Consider the following 13,878-nt stretch of genomic DNA (forward strand, 5'->3'; position numbering starts at 1 on the left):
CAATATACGATATATATATATATGTGTGTGTATATGTATCACATAACACCTTTTTAGCCTCGTAATAGCGAGTACATATGTCATGGTTTGAGCTATATACAGTATGCTACAGATGTCTGTTCCTACAGGTCATCACAGTCCAAAGAGCATGCTCATTCACAAAATGAATGGGTGCACTTACGACCACTCAAACAATAAGAGTGGCTCAAACCATGACATATGTACTCGCTATTACGAGGCTAAAAAGGTGTTATGTGATACCGTGGCCCTCGGGCTATTTTCATAAAACACAATTGGGTGAGCTGCACTCAATACACACGGTCACTCCACTCTGAATGGATTTGCCAGTTACTTGGACCCTTTGACAAAGTATTGTTTAGCCACTCAGGCTCTGATATAACATAAGCAAAGTTCCCCTTCAAAACACTGACTGTCACAATCTACCCCGTCATTACTTCTCACTGTGTGCTGCTCTATGGTGGAGGCTGGTTTGGGGTCCAAGTCCTCCAAATAGCAAGTGTACACAAGCTGGTTCAGCTTGTATTTACTGACCGCACTGGACTTTATTTTGTGAATGATTAGCCAGCTTGATACAGCTACAACACAGTAGAGAGTTCATGTCAATATGTCCGAAACGTGTACTCAACAACTAAATCACTTGCTGAAAATGTAATTATATCAAAAGTCAATGTAGCATTGAGTAAAAGGAATCACAACACAAGTTCATCGACTGGGTGTTCCCACCAAAGAATCTCAACCAAAGGCCTAATTAACCAAGGAGCAGAGTTTCGAAATATTTTGATGCTTATCTGCTCGTGAAGGGTAGACGACACAGAAGGAGACGCAGATGGCTCCCGAGATGAAGCTGAAGGAGCCGTAAACGTAGACACCAAGCTCAGCCCGAGGTGCTCAATAAGGTCCTGTTCTTCCAGTAATGACAGTTGATGGAATGTTTGAAATTCTTGTTTAGTCTCTTTTTCCTAGAGCATTTCTAATGCAAGTGCAAACGCGTGTGCATACACACACACCCAACATATGCAATACATTCGCATTGCTACCTGTAATATACACAACTGCATGTATCTAGAAAGATTTCTGTTGCTTAGATTCTACAATGAAGACTATAATCTGAAGTGATGCGAGCCTAATGTTTTCTCTGTACATCATTCCCTTTTTTTTCTTTCCAAAAAATACTTTTGTTCATTTGCAATCATCAAAACTTGCAAAGAAAAAATGAAACATTATGAAAGTTGTAGGTAAGAATTTTAATTCTAATGTTAAATCTATTGTTAAATAAGTTCAATTTACTGACAATAAGTGAATCTAGCATGAAAGTTATTCAAGTTTCATGTAATCAGTATCTTTGTTGTTTATTAAATAAACTGTAAATGGTCAAAGTTTGGTGGTTTAGTGACTAAAATCTTATCTTAAATCACATTGTGAATTAAACCTTATAAGAGGTTTAATTTAAGAAAACATTTTGTGTTGTACTCTTGGCAAATTACTTTTAACTCAGCCTTTTCTTTCTCTCCAATCCTTTTGTTTCTCCCTCAACTGTATAATTACATTACAGTGTTTGCAAGAGAGGCAGGATTAAAGTTCTCCTCTTAACCTGGTTTCATCACAACACATTCCTAAATAAATGTGGACAAATCCCTAATGTATTTTTACAATAAAACTATGAACATCTGAGGAGAAATAGAGGAAAGTAGATGTTGATACTGTCCATACAGTTAAACTTGACACTTGGCTATTGTTTAAAATGTGCTAATTAAACTACTGCATGTAACTAAAACACGAGATAATTCAGCTTTTATTTAAATTAAAACCACCAACTAACTCATTTTTCTTTTCACCTCAGTCGTAGATAAAATGTTAATGGGAATTTGATAAATATCTTAATCCTTTTCACCTCATTGTTATGCTTTAACATTTAAGGTCCATATCAACAGTTGAAATGCGGGAAAGAACTCTTGGCTTAACATTAGAAAAGCTGTGTGGTGAAAAGACACTGCCCATCAGACATGAGAGAAAAAGGGGGGATGGGGTAAGAAATGAGTTAAAAAAAGAAAAAAAAGAAAAAAAAAAGACAAACATCTCTCCATGTTCTCTAAATTAGGTGCTAAAAGCCCATCTCATTAATGCTACATCAGGGCCACATGTGACAAACACAGCAAGCAAGCAAGTTTAAAAAGCATCTCCTGTACCTTCCATGACAAGTCGACCATCGGATAAATCCTTAAAATCCAAATCGAATGCAGTAAATCCCAAAGATGATGTTTTATTTTTTCAAACGTAGTCCATTTTAGATCCTATAAATCCTCGTGGAAAGAATTAGTCGATATCCAGGCAGCATATGGAGTTTCACTCTTCTCTGGTATGCCTCAAGTCACCTTTGTCATGATACTCTATAGAAAGAAATGGGAATCCCACTCGTCCCCTCAGTACAGCAGAAACCCTCCCTCTCTCTCTCGCCCTCTGTCTCTCTCACTTGCATGCAAACAAACACACACACACACACACATAACCACAGACCCCTCCCCCTAGTCCCCTATGCCCTCCTCTGTCCTGTGCCATTTGCCAAGGAGGGAGGGAATCCACCGGGGGCTCATTCATCTTGGCCCTGCTGACCCCCTGTGGTGACAGATGCTCTTGGAGGCCTGCAGAGCAGTATTGAGTGGGGGGAAACAAAGAAGAAGTCCTGCATTTCCCCGCAACCACACATCCACGGTGCCCTGCCACGCGTGACCCCCCTTCCCGACACACTCCGAGACATCCGCTGTTGGTACTACGTCAGGTGGAAGTTTTCATTTTCTGGAGATCTTTAAAACAATATTTCGCTCTCACGCTCAAGCTCAGGTCGATCTGCCACACCCAACTTTTTTTTTATTTTTATTAGGGGCCAATTCAGAGCCAGGAGAGTCCATCCCCAGCAAAATGGGGACAAGAATGTCAGGTCAGCTTGAGCATTTTGTCATCGTAGCCTTGCCCCGGATTGACCCCACACTGGGCTTTTACTCCCGCTATAAATACCAGGGGCTCATCTGGTCAAAATAAATAAACGGCAATGCACCACAAATCAACAGTTGCAGGCAGATGTTGGGGATTGTATGTCCTTGCAGCCTGGTGATCAATGCTTGAACCTTATCACTCAAAGGAGAGGGTGCTCGTTTCCAGAAAGTAACTAAAGTGGCTGGAGATTGACCGCACTGTATGTAAATGAAGTAAAGATGCACGTGCGCGTCTGCATCTGAGCAAAATATCAAACTCAAATCAAAGACTAATCAATTCCTCAAAGTGTCTGACGCTATGTTAAAGATCCACAATCCAATAACAACAAAGACATTAAATTTCCAATCCTATCTATTGCTGATATTGTGCGTAACACACTTTAACAATCTCCTGACTTTGGATTGTAAACACAACCAGCTGTCAGACGGCCAAGTCTCACTGTATACTGCCAGGATATTGTTTAGACTGCGTCTCCATGTTTCTAACACAAATATGCACAATTTACTATGACCGTACACATGTTAGGCTACAATATGAATTGTACGGTGCCCTGTAAGGTTTCTGTGACTGTTTTTTTTCTGTCAACTAATTACAAGCCAAGTAAAGTCAGCAAGAATTTGTCAGGTAAACAGTAGGTCTGTGTAAACTCACATCTACTTGATGGCAGGGAAGATGCATTCACTGTATACAATGTCACAATGTGTAGGTCTCTCTTTAATACCAGCATTTCCGTCAAGAGAAAGAAATGTAGAACAGGCTAGAAAATTTGTGTGAATTGTAACAGAAAACGCCCGTGTTAAAACACAAAACATTAATAGAGGTTATTATCTGCAGTGAGCTCAGTTGTTACATTTCTGCTCTCATCAATTCTCCCATTAAAAACATCTCTTACTGGCCCGCTGAGCCGTGTGACTGATGTTCCAGTTCATTACCACAGACAACAGTCAACAGTTGTTTTAATCAAGTTGTGTGCAGCTCTTCTCACCTCCTCTCCAATGGTTATATTAGGGCATAGTCAGTGTGAGGGCTGTTGTAAACCACCATACGAGTCAACCAGGACCTCCATTAGTCCTTACGGGGGCCTTCATGCACTCATTTCTCTCAATCAGCCACATTTGTCCAAACATTGGGCTTGAGTTTGACTGTGAAATGTGTCCGGCTATTGCTGATTTAGACCACACACAAACACACACACAAACACACACACACACAGGGACACATAAGACATGAGTCTGAAGAAATGGCTCTGGTTTAAGTGATATAATTACTGTATAAATATTGTTAATAGCTACAATGATCCATCTGATACCAGCATAGTCAACAAGTTCAACTGAGGGAAAAGAGCTGTCAGTGTGATTTATCTCTAAGCCCCTGACTTTGACATGGCCTGTCTTAAATAGCCATTTAGAACGGAGATAATGAGTAAACCCGGCATTTTCTTTGGCCTCAAAAGACACTGTGCAAAAAAACAAAAGAGTGTGGATTGAATGCTTGCCCGCCCCCTAGCCCATCCTTCACTGCTGCATTTAACTCCTGCTACAGTCCCTGACAAAGGGGAAGTATCCCTGCCACCGCCACCTGAGGAAAGACGTGTCACATGATCAGCTGTGGGGGGTTCTGAGAGATGTTGGGCTTAGGGATCTTAAACGTTGGGGGTGAAGGGTTCTTCCTCTCTTAGGATTCCCAAAGGAGCACCATGGCTTAGCTGACTCAGCCAAACATTGACGGTTGTTTGGAGCGTTAGGATGGCTCCATGGTTTATCGTGGCAGCCTCTGAGGCTCCGATGCTGTAGGAGAAGTTCTCTGCAGATGAGGTTCAACCGACAAATCAAGAGATGAGAGATGAGTATCAGGTGGGGAGGAAGTACAGCAACCGAGGTGCTAATTAGCACCTTGCAGTCTGACTCTTATAATAAGAAAACAATCCTGCAGCTCAAATGTCAAAAAAACAAAACAAGAAAACGAAGCCGCCACCATGTGAAAATTCCCGCAACAGAATTCCCTTTCCTACCCGCTTCACGTGGGCTACCCGACGCCAAAGGGTGTGAGGACTCGCACTGTTGTTTACTATCCGGGTGGCAGTCCACAGCTCTAATTTCCTTATAAAAGCCCCACAACCTTCTTCGAAAACCCCCTCCTCCCGCTCCTCGGGACTACCTGCTGGGCCCTGAAGTGCAAATCGGTGCTAGTGAGGATAGCAGATGAGCTAAGGTCATTCATGGCTTTCCAGTGGGCCACACAAACAAAGGCAAACATTCCAGCTGAATGCCATTGCTGAAGTCGGCAGCAACAGAGAGAAAGAGAGTGTAGAAGGAGACAGAGCTGGGCTCAGTGGAGATAATAGCCAGAGGGTGCATGTGTTTGTGTGCACGTGCATGTTTGTGTGCATGTGCATGTGTGTGTGTGTGTGTGTGTGTGTGTGTGTGTTCTAGGGGATTATCTGTGGAACTATAAAGTGGGGTGAACCAGGGTTTAAGGCCTGGTGTGACCAGAGGGAACGGGGGCAGGGTCCAAGGCTTGAGGAGGGGTGGACAAAAGGAGCATTTGGGCAGATGAAGAAGTCATCATCATTAAGCCACTGGAAGTTTACTGTCCAGTTATAAAACTCATTTCAAAATTAGGGGCTAGGGGGTGCGTGTGAAAGGGCAGCAGAGCTGGGAAGGCCTGCGAAGGGGCTGGAGGGCGGTGTAGTGACTCGTGGAGGAACTGTAGCGCTAATTCATTAGGGGACAAGAAGGCTTTGTGTTAACACTAGGTTGATTGGAGTGGTGACCTTGCCACACACTCTGGCCTAGCGGATGAGTTTAAGGGCAAGGCATTTAACCTTAAACTAAATCTCAGCCACGGACAAAGGGCAGTATCATTTAAGGACACCGGGCTACCAAACAGATAACCGAGGCAGCACAAATGGAAAAAACAAGCCTTGTTAAACATAGCTAATGCAACACTTTAGACTCTACTTGTTGTACAGTGAAATTATAATATATATGACAACGAATATTCCTTCATGTTATAAGTGGCAGTTGTCTAAGTGTGTGGGAGTTTTTGCTCATGGTGTTTTAATTAATACAGAATAAGAATATGGACTTTACCACGTCAAAGTTTTGAGATGTGAGAAGTTGGAGAATGTTTGGCATTTTTGCTCAGAAAAAACAACAATAGATCAATCAAGCAAACTCAAAATATTCCCTTCCCTCACCACAATAACGTTGTCAGTTGGTGATTTGCTAGTTATAATGTTTTGTATTATTTTATTTCACTGATTCTAGATAGTAACTCTCTCTTAAAAGTGATCTCATTCTCCATCTTTCACAAAGTTAAGAAATATTGTTATAAATCACGGTCATAAATAACAAAGCCATAATTTTGATCTTTTACATATTACGGCATGTTACGCCAAAGAATGTCAGGTATTTGATATTGTTTGCCGGTAAGCAGAGGACTCAGTTCTCATGGCTGTTATCCATGATAGAATAATGAAAGTGAAGGACGAGTGACAGTTTACAATGCTGTTCATGACTGTGTAATAAAATGGAAGGCCTGTCAGTGAACCCAATCTGCATTTTACAACGCTGCCGGGTTGAACGCCAGTTCACCTAAGTCAGAACAACAGGGAGAGACACAGGGCCCTAATGCATTTATGGACTTATTCAGGGAAGCCATATTGAATAAGACAACAATGAGTTCTATTTCATACTGTAAAGCTGTCACTGGCTGTGGTCAAACACCGGTCAATGGTAAAGGGCAAGAGGAGGGAAGGAGAAAAAAAAAATTAGAAACATAAGCAAGATTTGAACCTAGATAGATAGATATTTATCCTAAGCTTGGAAATTGCAGCAGAAATTGCAACCTGTTAAAACTGTCCAAAGATTTGGAATTTTAATCTAAGACTGGAAAAATCACCCTTAACCTTGTATGACATTTTAAATAAAGCCGATATTAACCTCATTATACATGAATTAACTTCCTTAATTCTACCCTGGATCTTATCCTATTCTGAAATAGATATTGATTCTCCACCATCACCACTCATCCATCACCACAGCTTCTTCTAACATCTGGTCCACACCTAATGGCTCATCCCAGAGTAGATCTTTGATGATAGTTGACCAGGCCTTGTCCTGGCCATAAACTGCTGTTTAGACAGCCCTATTTGTTATGGGGTGTAAAAGGAGAGCCATGGATCACATTGAGAGGAGCAACACTATCAAAACATTGGCTCTTATCAGATGACACAACTGGCAACGGGGTCAGATTCTGTTTCCAGGAACTGGTTTTAAGCTGCTCACCACCCTGCCTCCACATCACGTCAGTTTGACTGACGTGTCTTTTGTGACATTTTTCAAGATCAGTGTCAATACGATCAAAACATATGTGTGGCAAAACCAATTACTCGCTTACTTTCTCTGAGCTTTTGCATTTTACAGTCTTTACAGTCTTTCAGCTTTTGCATTTTACAGTCTTCATCAGCAAATGGAGGTGACATTTGTATCATCACGTGACATAAGAGTGGGATGCTAGTCACACAACAACAACAACTAACATGTTTTTGGCACAAACATGGCACTTAAATTTCCAAGAATGTTTAGAGGAAAGAACTATGGTCCTAATTACAATTACTTCAACTGTCTGCAGCCAAGTTATTTTCCTGGATAAAGAAAATTACAAAAATGATTACCTAAATAAGGACATATCTAAAAAAGATACTGAGTAAGATGATGAATATGACTGGAAATTCATATTATATTCAATGCTACACAAACATTTTAGTTGATACTCCAAAACTACACTTCTCTCTAGTTTTAGCTTCTCAAACATTAGGATTTGCTGCATTATTGATCAGACTACCTTAAAGAAAGGAAACTGAGATACACATCTGACATTTTATTGATTGATTAATTAATTAATTGAGGCATAAATGAGCAGATAAATTAATATTAAAATAGCTATTAGTTGCAGCTCTACCCTGCTCTACTGATTAGAAATGCAGAGGGAGATCTATTGACATCTATTGTTTGTGTCTGACGATCTACATTTACATTTATATTTAGTATTTAGCTGATGTTTTTATCCAAAGTGACTTACAGAGAAGGACAACAATCAAGGTACAGTGCGGATCTTCGCTAAATTTTTTAAACTATTTTTTCCAAATAAAAGAATACACATAAAAGGCACGGATACAAAAGAGAGGCGATCCACTCAAAGTTCAGTCAAAGTGCTTTCCTGAAACGTTCCCACAACTGACACACTAACTCAATTTAGCCACGCAGGAGCACAGAGCACTCATGGAGAGGACATAAGAAAGAGGTCTGTTGTGTTTTTCAGGCATCCAGAGAGAGATCCACCTTTCACAATAGGACCTCTCCTTTCTTTTCCTCCCTGAAAAAAGTCTCATCCACCTTGAATCCATTTGAGTGACACCATGACAAAGAGGCTTCTTAATGTCCCGACGAAGGAGCCTCCTCCCCTTTCCCTCGAAACTTCCTTACCGGGCGATCATCTGTATCCATCATGCCCCCTCTTCCTGACCCCAGGCGGCACTGCTGCATCAGCAGCACCCCACCCCCGTTACCCCCCTCACTCTCTCTACCACAACTCCTCCATTACCCCCCACCCTCCCGATTAATAAGCACCAGGTTGCCGTCGGTGACAGGACCCACACTTAAATCCCATCAGTCCTCCTTACTGCAGCAAGAGTCACGGCATCAGCAGGACTCTTTTTGTCTTAATGGGACAATGGAAGCAGGGCTATCCTTTGTTGAGGGCTTGACCCCACGCACAAACCTTGCCGATGAAAAAAAGTGACAGTAAACCTATTCAGGTCCGGTGCACTTCATCCTGCACTGATCCCTGATGAAATACTTAACCGACTGGCAGATGTGATGACAGTTAAAACAGTTGAACAATGTGGAGTTCTCTGCAGAAATAATGGCTAATAGCCAATTTTGGATAAAACTAAGAGAAAAATATCGTTCTAGATTTCATTTTAGCCAAATTGCTTAAACCAACCAAGATGCTGAAGCCACTGGATAAGTGAGCCAATTTCAAATTTCAAAATGTTCCTACTTAAATAATAATATGACAAGGCACAGAGTAAAGCAGATATGTTTTTTACAAACCTGATTTCATGATGATAAAATTACTCCAGGTCTTCAGTTTGTATTAGCTTATCTTAAGATTAGAAAAGGGCCAAGAGACCATTTGTCCAACAGCCTGTTATCCCGAAAATGAAAGCCCACTGCTGCTCTGAAGGCCCATTGTTCTGAAAATACACACACTGGTATCACCAACTTACATACGCAATATAACTGACATATCGAACATACTAATTTGAACCCAGAGCATGAGCTTCCCTTAAAACTAAGTAGTTATATAGCTCAAACGTAGCCAGACTGTTACCGTTACATAATATTAACCATGTGTTTATTATTGTTAAATTGTTACTGTCTACTACACGTCCAAAACTCCAGGAATGTGTATTCTTGGACTGCCTCTTTATTTTCGTAATAACAAGCTATAGGACAAATGGGTTTTCAGTCCAATGGGACCTTTTTCAGACTATTGGGGTTTTGGAGTAATGGGCCATCAGAACAATGGCATGGCACGCTGGAAATATGGGGAAACTGCGAGCCTGGCTCTGTCCAAAGGGAACCAAATCCACCTACAAACACCTATAAAGCCCGTTAAGTAACACTTTATATCTTGTTTAAATGTGTCAAAATTACAATTCACTGTTTTAAGGAGCTGTTTTCCCCCTACGGGTACTACAATCGTATTTTGTGTTGTTCAGTCCACAGAAAGGGAACAAATCAGAATAAATACAACCCAAATGAATTACTATACTACAGTGTAAGCGTAGCAGAGTGTACTTTAATCGTTCCTAACTGGAACATTCTTTTCTGCTGCTGCTATCACAGGGCACAAAGACAGAGAGAGGGATCGTTTGCAGGTAATATGTGCTCATCTTTTTTATATTCTTATCATTTTTTTTCTGCAATCAGGAAAACTTCACTGATAACAGCTGCAATGCTGCTAGGCACAAACTCCTTCAGAATCTAGCGTAGGTTTAGGCACCTTTCTGCCAAAAGATGTTCCCTCCTTTGGTGTTTTTATATAATGTCAGAGAGCTCCATCAAACATGCAACTCTAAAAGAGTAGCTATTCAACTGGATTAGCTGATTAAAAAAGCCAAAGATTGTTCATTAATACCTCATTACTCCCATCTGCATTCAGGATCTTCCCACCTCTGGTCACCTGTATTACTTTTTAATATGGACTGAATGCAAATAAAAGACTGTGCTACAGACTTCTCTGTGTACTGTTATGGTTGTGCTTGTGCTGGAAATGTGCACACAGAGAGACAAGAAAAGGAGAATGACCTCCCCTGCCACAGAGGAACGTTGAGTCCTCGCAGCAGAGGGCTGGGTCTTGGTCACCGTGGCCTTGGACAATCTGTGACAGCCTATGGAAAAGCCTTCTGCTAGAGAGTCCTCTCCCCCACAAACCCAGGCAACATCAACACACGGTGACCTTGTGTTATAATATGAAAAGGGAGGGAGAGTGAAAGAGAGTGAATCTCCTGTCTGTGTGTGCAGGGTGGAAGATTTGGGGACAATACAAATGGGCAAACGCAACAATGCTGCTGTTGTGATGTAGGAAAATCTGGCTACAAGCCTGAGTTTTGCCAGCTGTTACTAGCACACATCCTGCTTCCTCATAGCAACAATACCAATTACACAATTTCTAATTAACCATTTCCACGTATCACAATATCAATATACACAATATCTATCAAAAGTAATATTCTATATATCACTTATATGTGACAAGTCATAAATTAATCCCGGCTTACATTGGGCTATGGCTCATAAAAACAGTTGAAAACTAAATACATTACAAGCTTGTAGCATAGACAACTTAAAAAGAAAGAAACAAGCATGTTGCATTATACAGTACAACCAGCGACAGAGGAAGTGGTGCTGCAGCTGGCATAGATAAAATAGTAAATGCAGTAAAGTAAAATAATAAATGCAGACTATGATCCCCTTGTGTCTAACTGCCATGTTAATCAATAGATAGAAACACAATAGTGTGATGAATCACTCAAACATGGTTTATCTTTGCACAAAAAACTGACCCTAGTTGCAAAGGCCAAAACAATGAAATTTAACCTAAAAAGCATTAACTTCCCTCCAGACTGCTGCACTATGAGCCAGCTCTATGGCACAGCACACACTGTACTCCTTAAAAAGAACACATACACTGCGAGCAGTCATTTCTGGCCGTAGGTACTGTTCTGCTAGGGTTGGCATCTGCACAAGACGAGGGGAAATAAAGCGGTACACCCTGTCAGAACACACTGTTCCACAACACTGCTACGTGAGGAGAGAATCTCAGCTGGATGCTTTCCAGGTTTCAATGGAAAGAATGAGGATATATTATAACTAAGTGCTCTCCATGGAGCCACATGCACACTTTGCTCTTCATGAGCTCACACTGATGTAATGGATCCCACCCAAAAAAAAGCAAAAGATTGATATATTAAAAAAAAAAGAGAGAGAAGAACACTGCAGACATGAGATAAGCACTTCATGTCACAATTCAGCTGTGATGCAATGCAAGATGCAGGCACTCAGGTGTCGTATTAGCCTCATTTGTTTATTACGGATGCAAATTACCTCAAGGAACAAAAGACTGAAAGTCCTCCTTCACCTTGACATGCCATCACGAATGCACTCGCGCTTTAAGGCGACCCTTTGACTTTACTCCTGACAGGCTTCCTGACGAACGACTTGTGCCTATGTCCAGATAAGTTCCATTCATTTCTGTCAGGGGAGCTATTTCAACTTTGATCTGGGCTACGGGAGGACAGAGAAAAGGAGTTCATATTCGTACAGATTTGGAGCTTTTAACTTCTGAGGTGTATTTCAGCTTTGCATTTATACGCCTTTGCAAACTAACATGTTATGTGCCATGAAAACAGCTACACAAACAGGAATAAGCATCAAATCACGATTATAGAGACAGAGGGGCTTAGATAAACTAGGGGCTGAGTTCATTGGGTCATTCGAACAGTCAACCAGAAGATCCAGCGGGGACAGATAAGAACCTGCACTGCATGTCAGAATCAGAGATAACTAACAGGACAACAGGAAGTGCCATCTACTGGGGTCATGTTCCACTCATGCATAAATGTACACATCCACCCACCCACCCACCCACACACACACACACACACACACACACAATTAGCATCCCAAGCCTCCCTTGCAACAAAGACCAGGATGTTCAAGTCAGTATTTTTTGGCTGTACTCCTACAAACTGCATGTTGTACCTTCCTGACTCTAAGCACATTAAAAGGCAGCTGACTGTGTGAAGGAAAGGCATTTTTCTTTTTTATCTCAAAAGGTATTTTATCCTTTCAACCTTTCCCTTTCCCCTCCACTCCTGAGCAGGCCATAAACGCAGAGGCGTGAAGTCGACTCTCACCCAGCAGCACAAATTCATGGTCAGACATTGAAGTTTGTTATAGAAAGCTATGTAATAAAAGCTACGTAGTAAAGCCGTATTGCTCAAATGCACTCCACAATCCGTATCATAAACACAACAAAAAAGGGGCAACATACTATATATTTTTCACCTATAGTGCATATAGCGTTTTGTTGAAATGGTTTTCTAGTTGTGAGTAGCTCCTAATTGTACTTACAATGGAGCTGCAACTAACCTATTTTAATGTTCAACGTTATAATCATCTGCCGATTATTGTCCTAAATAATTGTTTGGTCTGTAAAATCCATTTAATTTATAATAGTAAAAGCTAAAACGAAAGCTAAAACGAGTGAATTCGTTGCAACTCTGCTTAGAAAACGACTTAAAATTGAGTATTAAAGTTGCTACTGATTCATTTTCTTGATTGACTGAACAGTTCCAACTCTAAACATTACACAATTTAAGATATTATAGAGAATTTAGCCAGACATATATGAGTACACTTCTGATTTGTCGCTTTTCCACTGCATTAAAGTCAGTATGCAGTATGGTTACTAATCTAATACAAAAACAATTGATGGACACAAAATTAAATAGTTGTTCCACTTCCTGCAGGTGAAACTAAGATATAACAGCTGATGGTGGTGGGCTTTGAGGAGGAAGCCCCACCCCCAGTAGAGGGATCAATGCACATAAATGGAAGAGGTCACAGACCTTTGACATCTCCTTTCAGTCGGGGGAGGGGCAAAGGCCTTTGTGAGATTGGCTTTAATGATCCAATTGTCGACTGTGTCATGTACCGTCATACAGTACATACAGTTTGTCTTACATTTTCATACCAGAATTTCCCTTCTGGGGGATCAATAAAGAATTATCTTATCTTATTTTGCTCCACCCTGTGCACTCTCCACCCTTGTTGCATGTCACTAAACTGTCCAGCTACAAGTGTGAGGTTTGGATAAAAGTGTATCTGTCTGCATCCAGCTGCTTTTTTTCCACTCTTCATCACTCCCACATATGTTTTAACCTAGTCTCCCATCACTTTCCATCATCAGCCTCCCCTGCTCCTGTCCAGACCTTATCTATGCTTTCACTCCCTCACTTCTCTTTCATGCTGCATTTTTTTGAGAGGGGGTATTGTCACTCAAAAGGCCAGAGCAGGAGAAGATGACCACTTTCTAATATCCTTTGATGTATTTTAGTCGTCTGTGGAAATCATACGGGCAAAATAGCAAGAAGCAAATCATTACATAAATCTAATCATATTTTGGAGTGGTTGGAGAAATACAGCAAACTCTTCAAATGGCAAGATAACAGCTTGAATTGAAACTCATCTGGCCACATGTAGATCTGACTTTCTGCTGCAGAATGAAAAA

At 41.0% G+C, this 13,878-nt stretch overlaps 2 protein-coding genes across 4 annotated transcripts in view; one reads left to right on the plus strand and one right to left on the minus strand.

Moving 5' to 3' along the window:
* greb1l (GREB1 like retinoic acid receptor coactivator) overlaps positions 1-13,878 on the minus strand; it is a 37,070-nt gene that overhangs the window by 19,451 nt on the left and 3,741 nt on the right. The window contains exon 1 of one of the 3 annotated variants that reach the window (XM_027290573.1): positions 2,208-2,470. The exons of 1 other annotated variant lie outside the window; for it this stretch is intronic. The gene's annotated coding sequence lies outside the window, so the exon portion shown is untranslated. Of the gene's footprint in view, positions 1-2,207; positions 2,472-13,878 lie in introns of those variants that run through there. One more of the 3 variants, XM_027290579.1, reaches the window with a different exon arrangement.
* Positions 12,243-13,878, plus strand: part of rock1 (Rho-associated, coiled-coil containing protein kinase 1) — a 37,043-nt gene continuing 35,407 nt past the window's right edge. Inside the window, exon 1 of the mRNA XM_027290590.1 lies at positions 12,243-12,259. The gene's annotated coding sequence lies outside the window, so the exon portion shown is untranslated. The remainder of the gene's footprint in view (positions 12,260-13,878) is intronic.

The sequence above is a fragment of the Larimichthys crocea genome, chromosome II (genome assembly GCF_000972845.2).
Source record: "Larimichthys crocea isolate SSNF chromosome II, L_crocea_2.0, whole genome shotgun sequence".
Taxonomy (NCBI): domain Eukaryota; kingdom Metazoa; phylum Chordata; class Actinopteri; family Sciaenidae; genus Larimichthys; species Larimichthys crocea.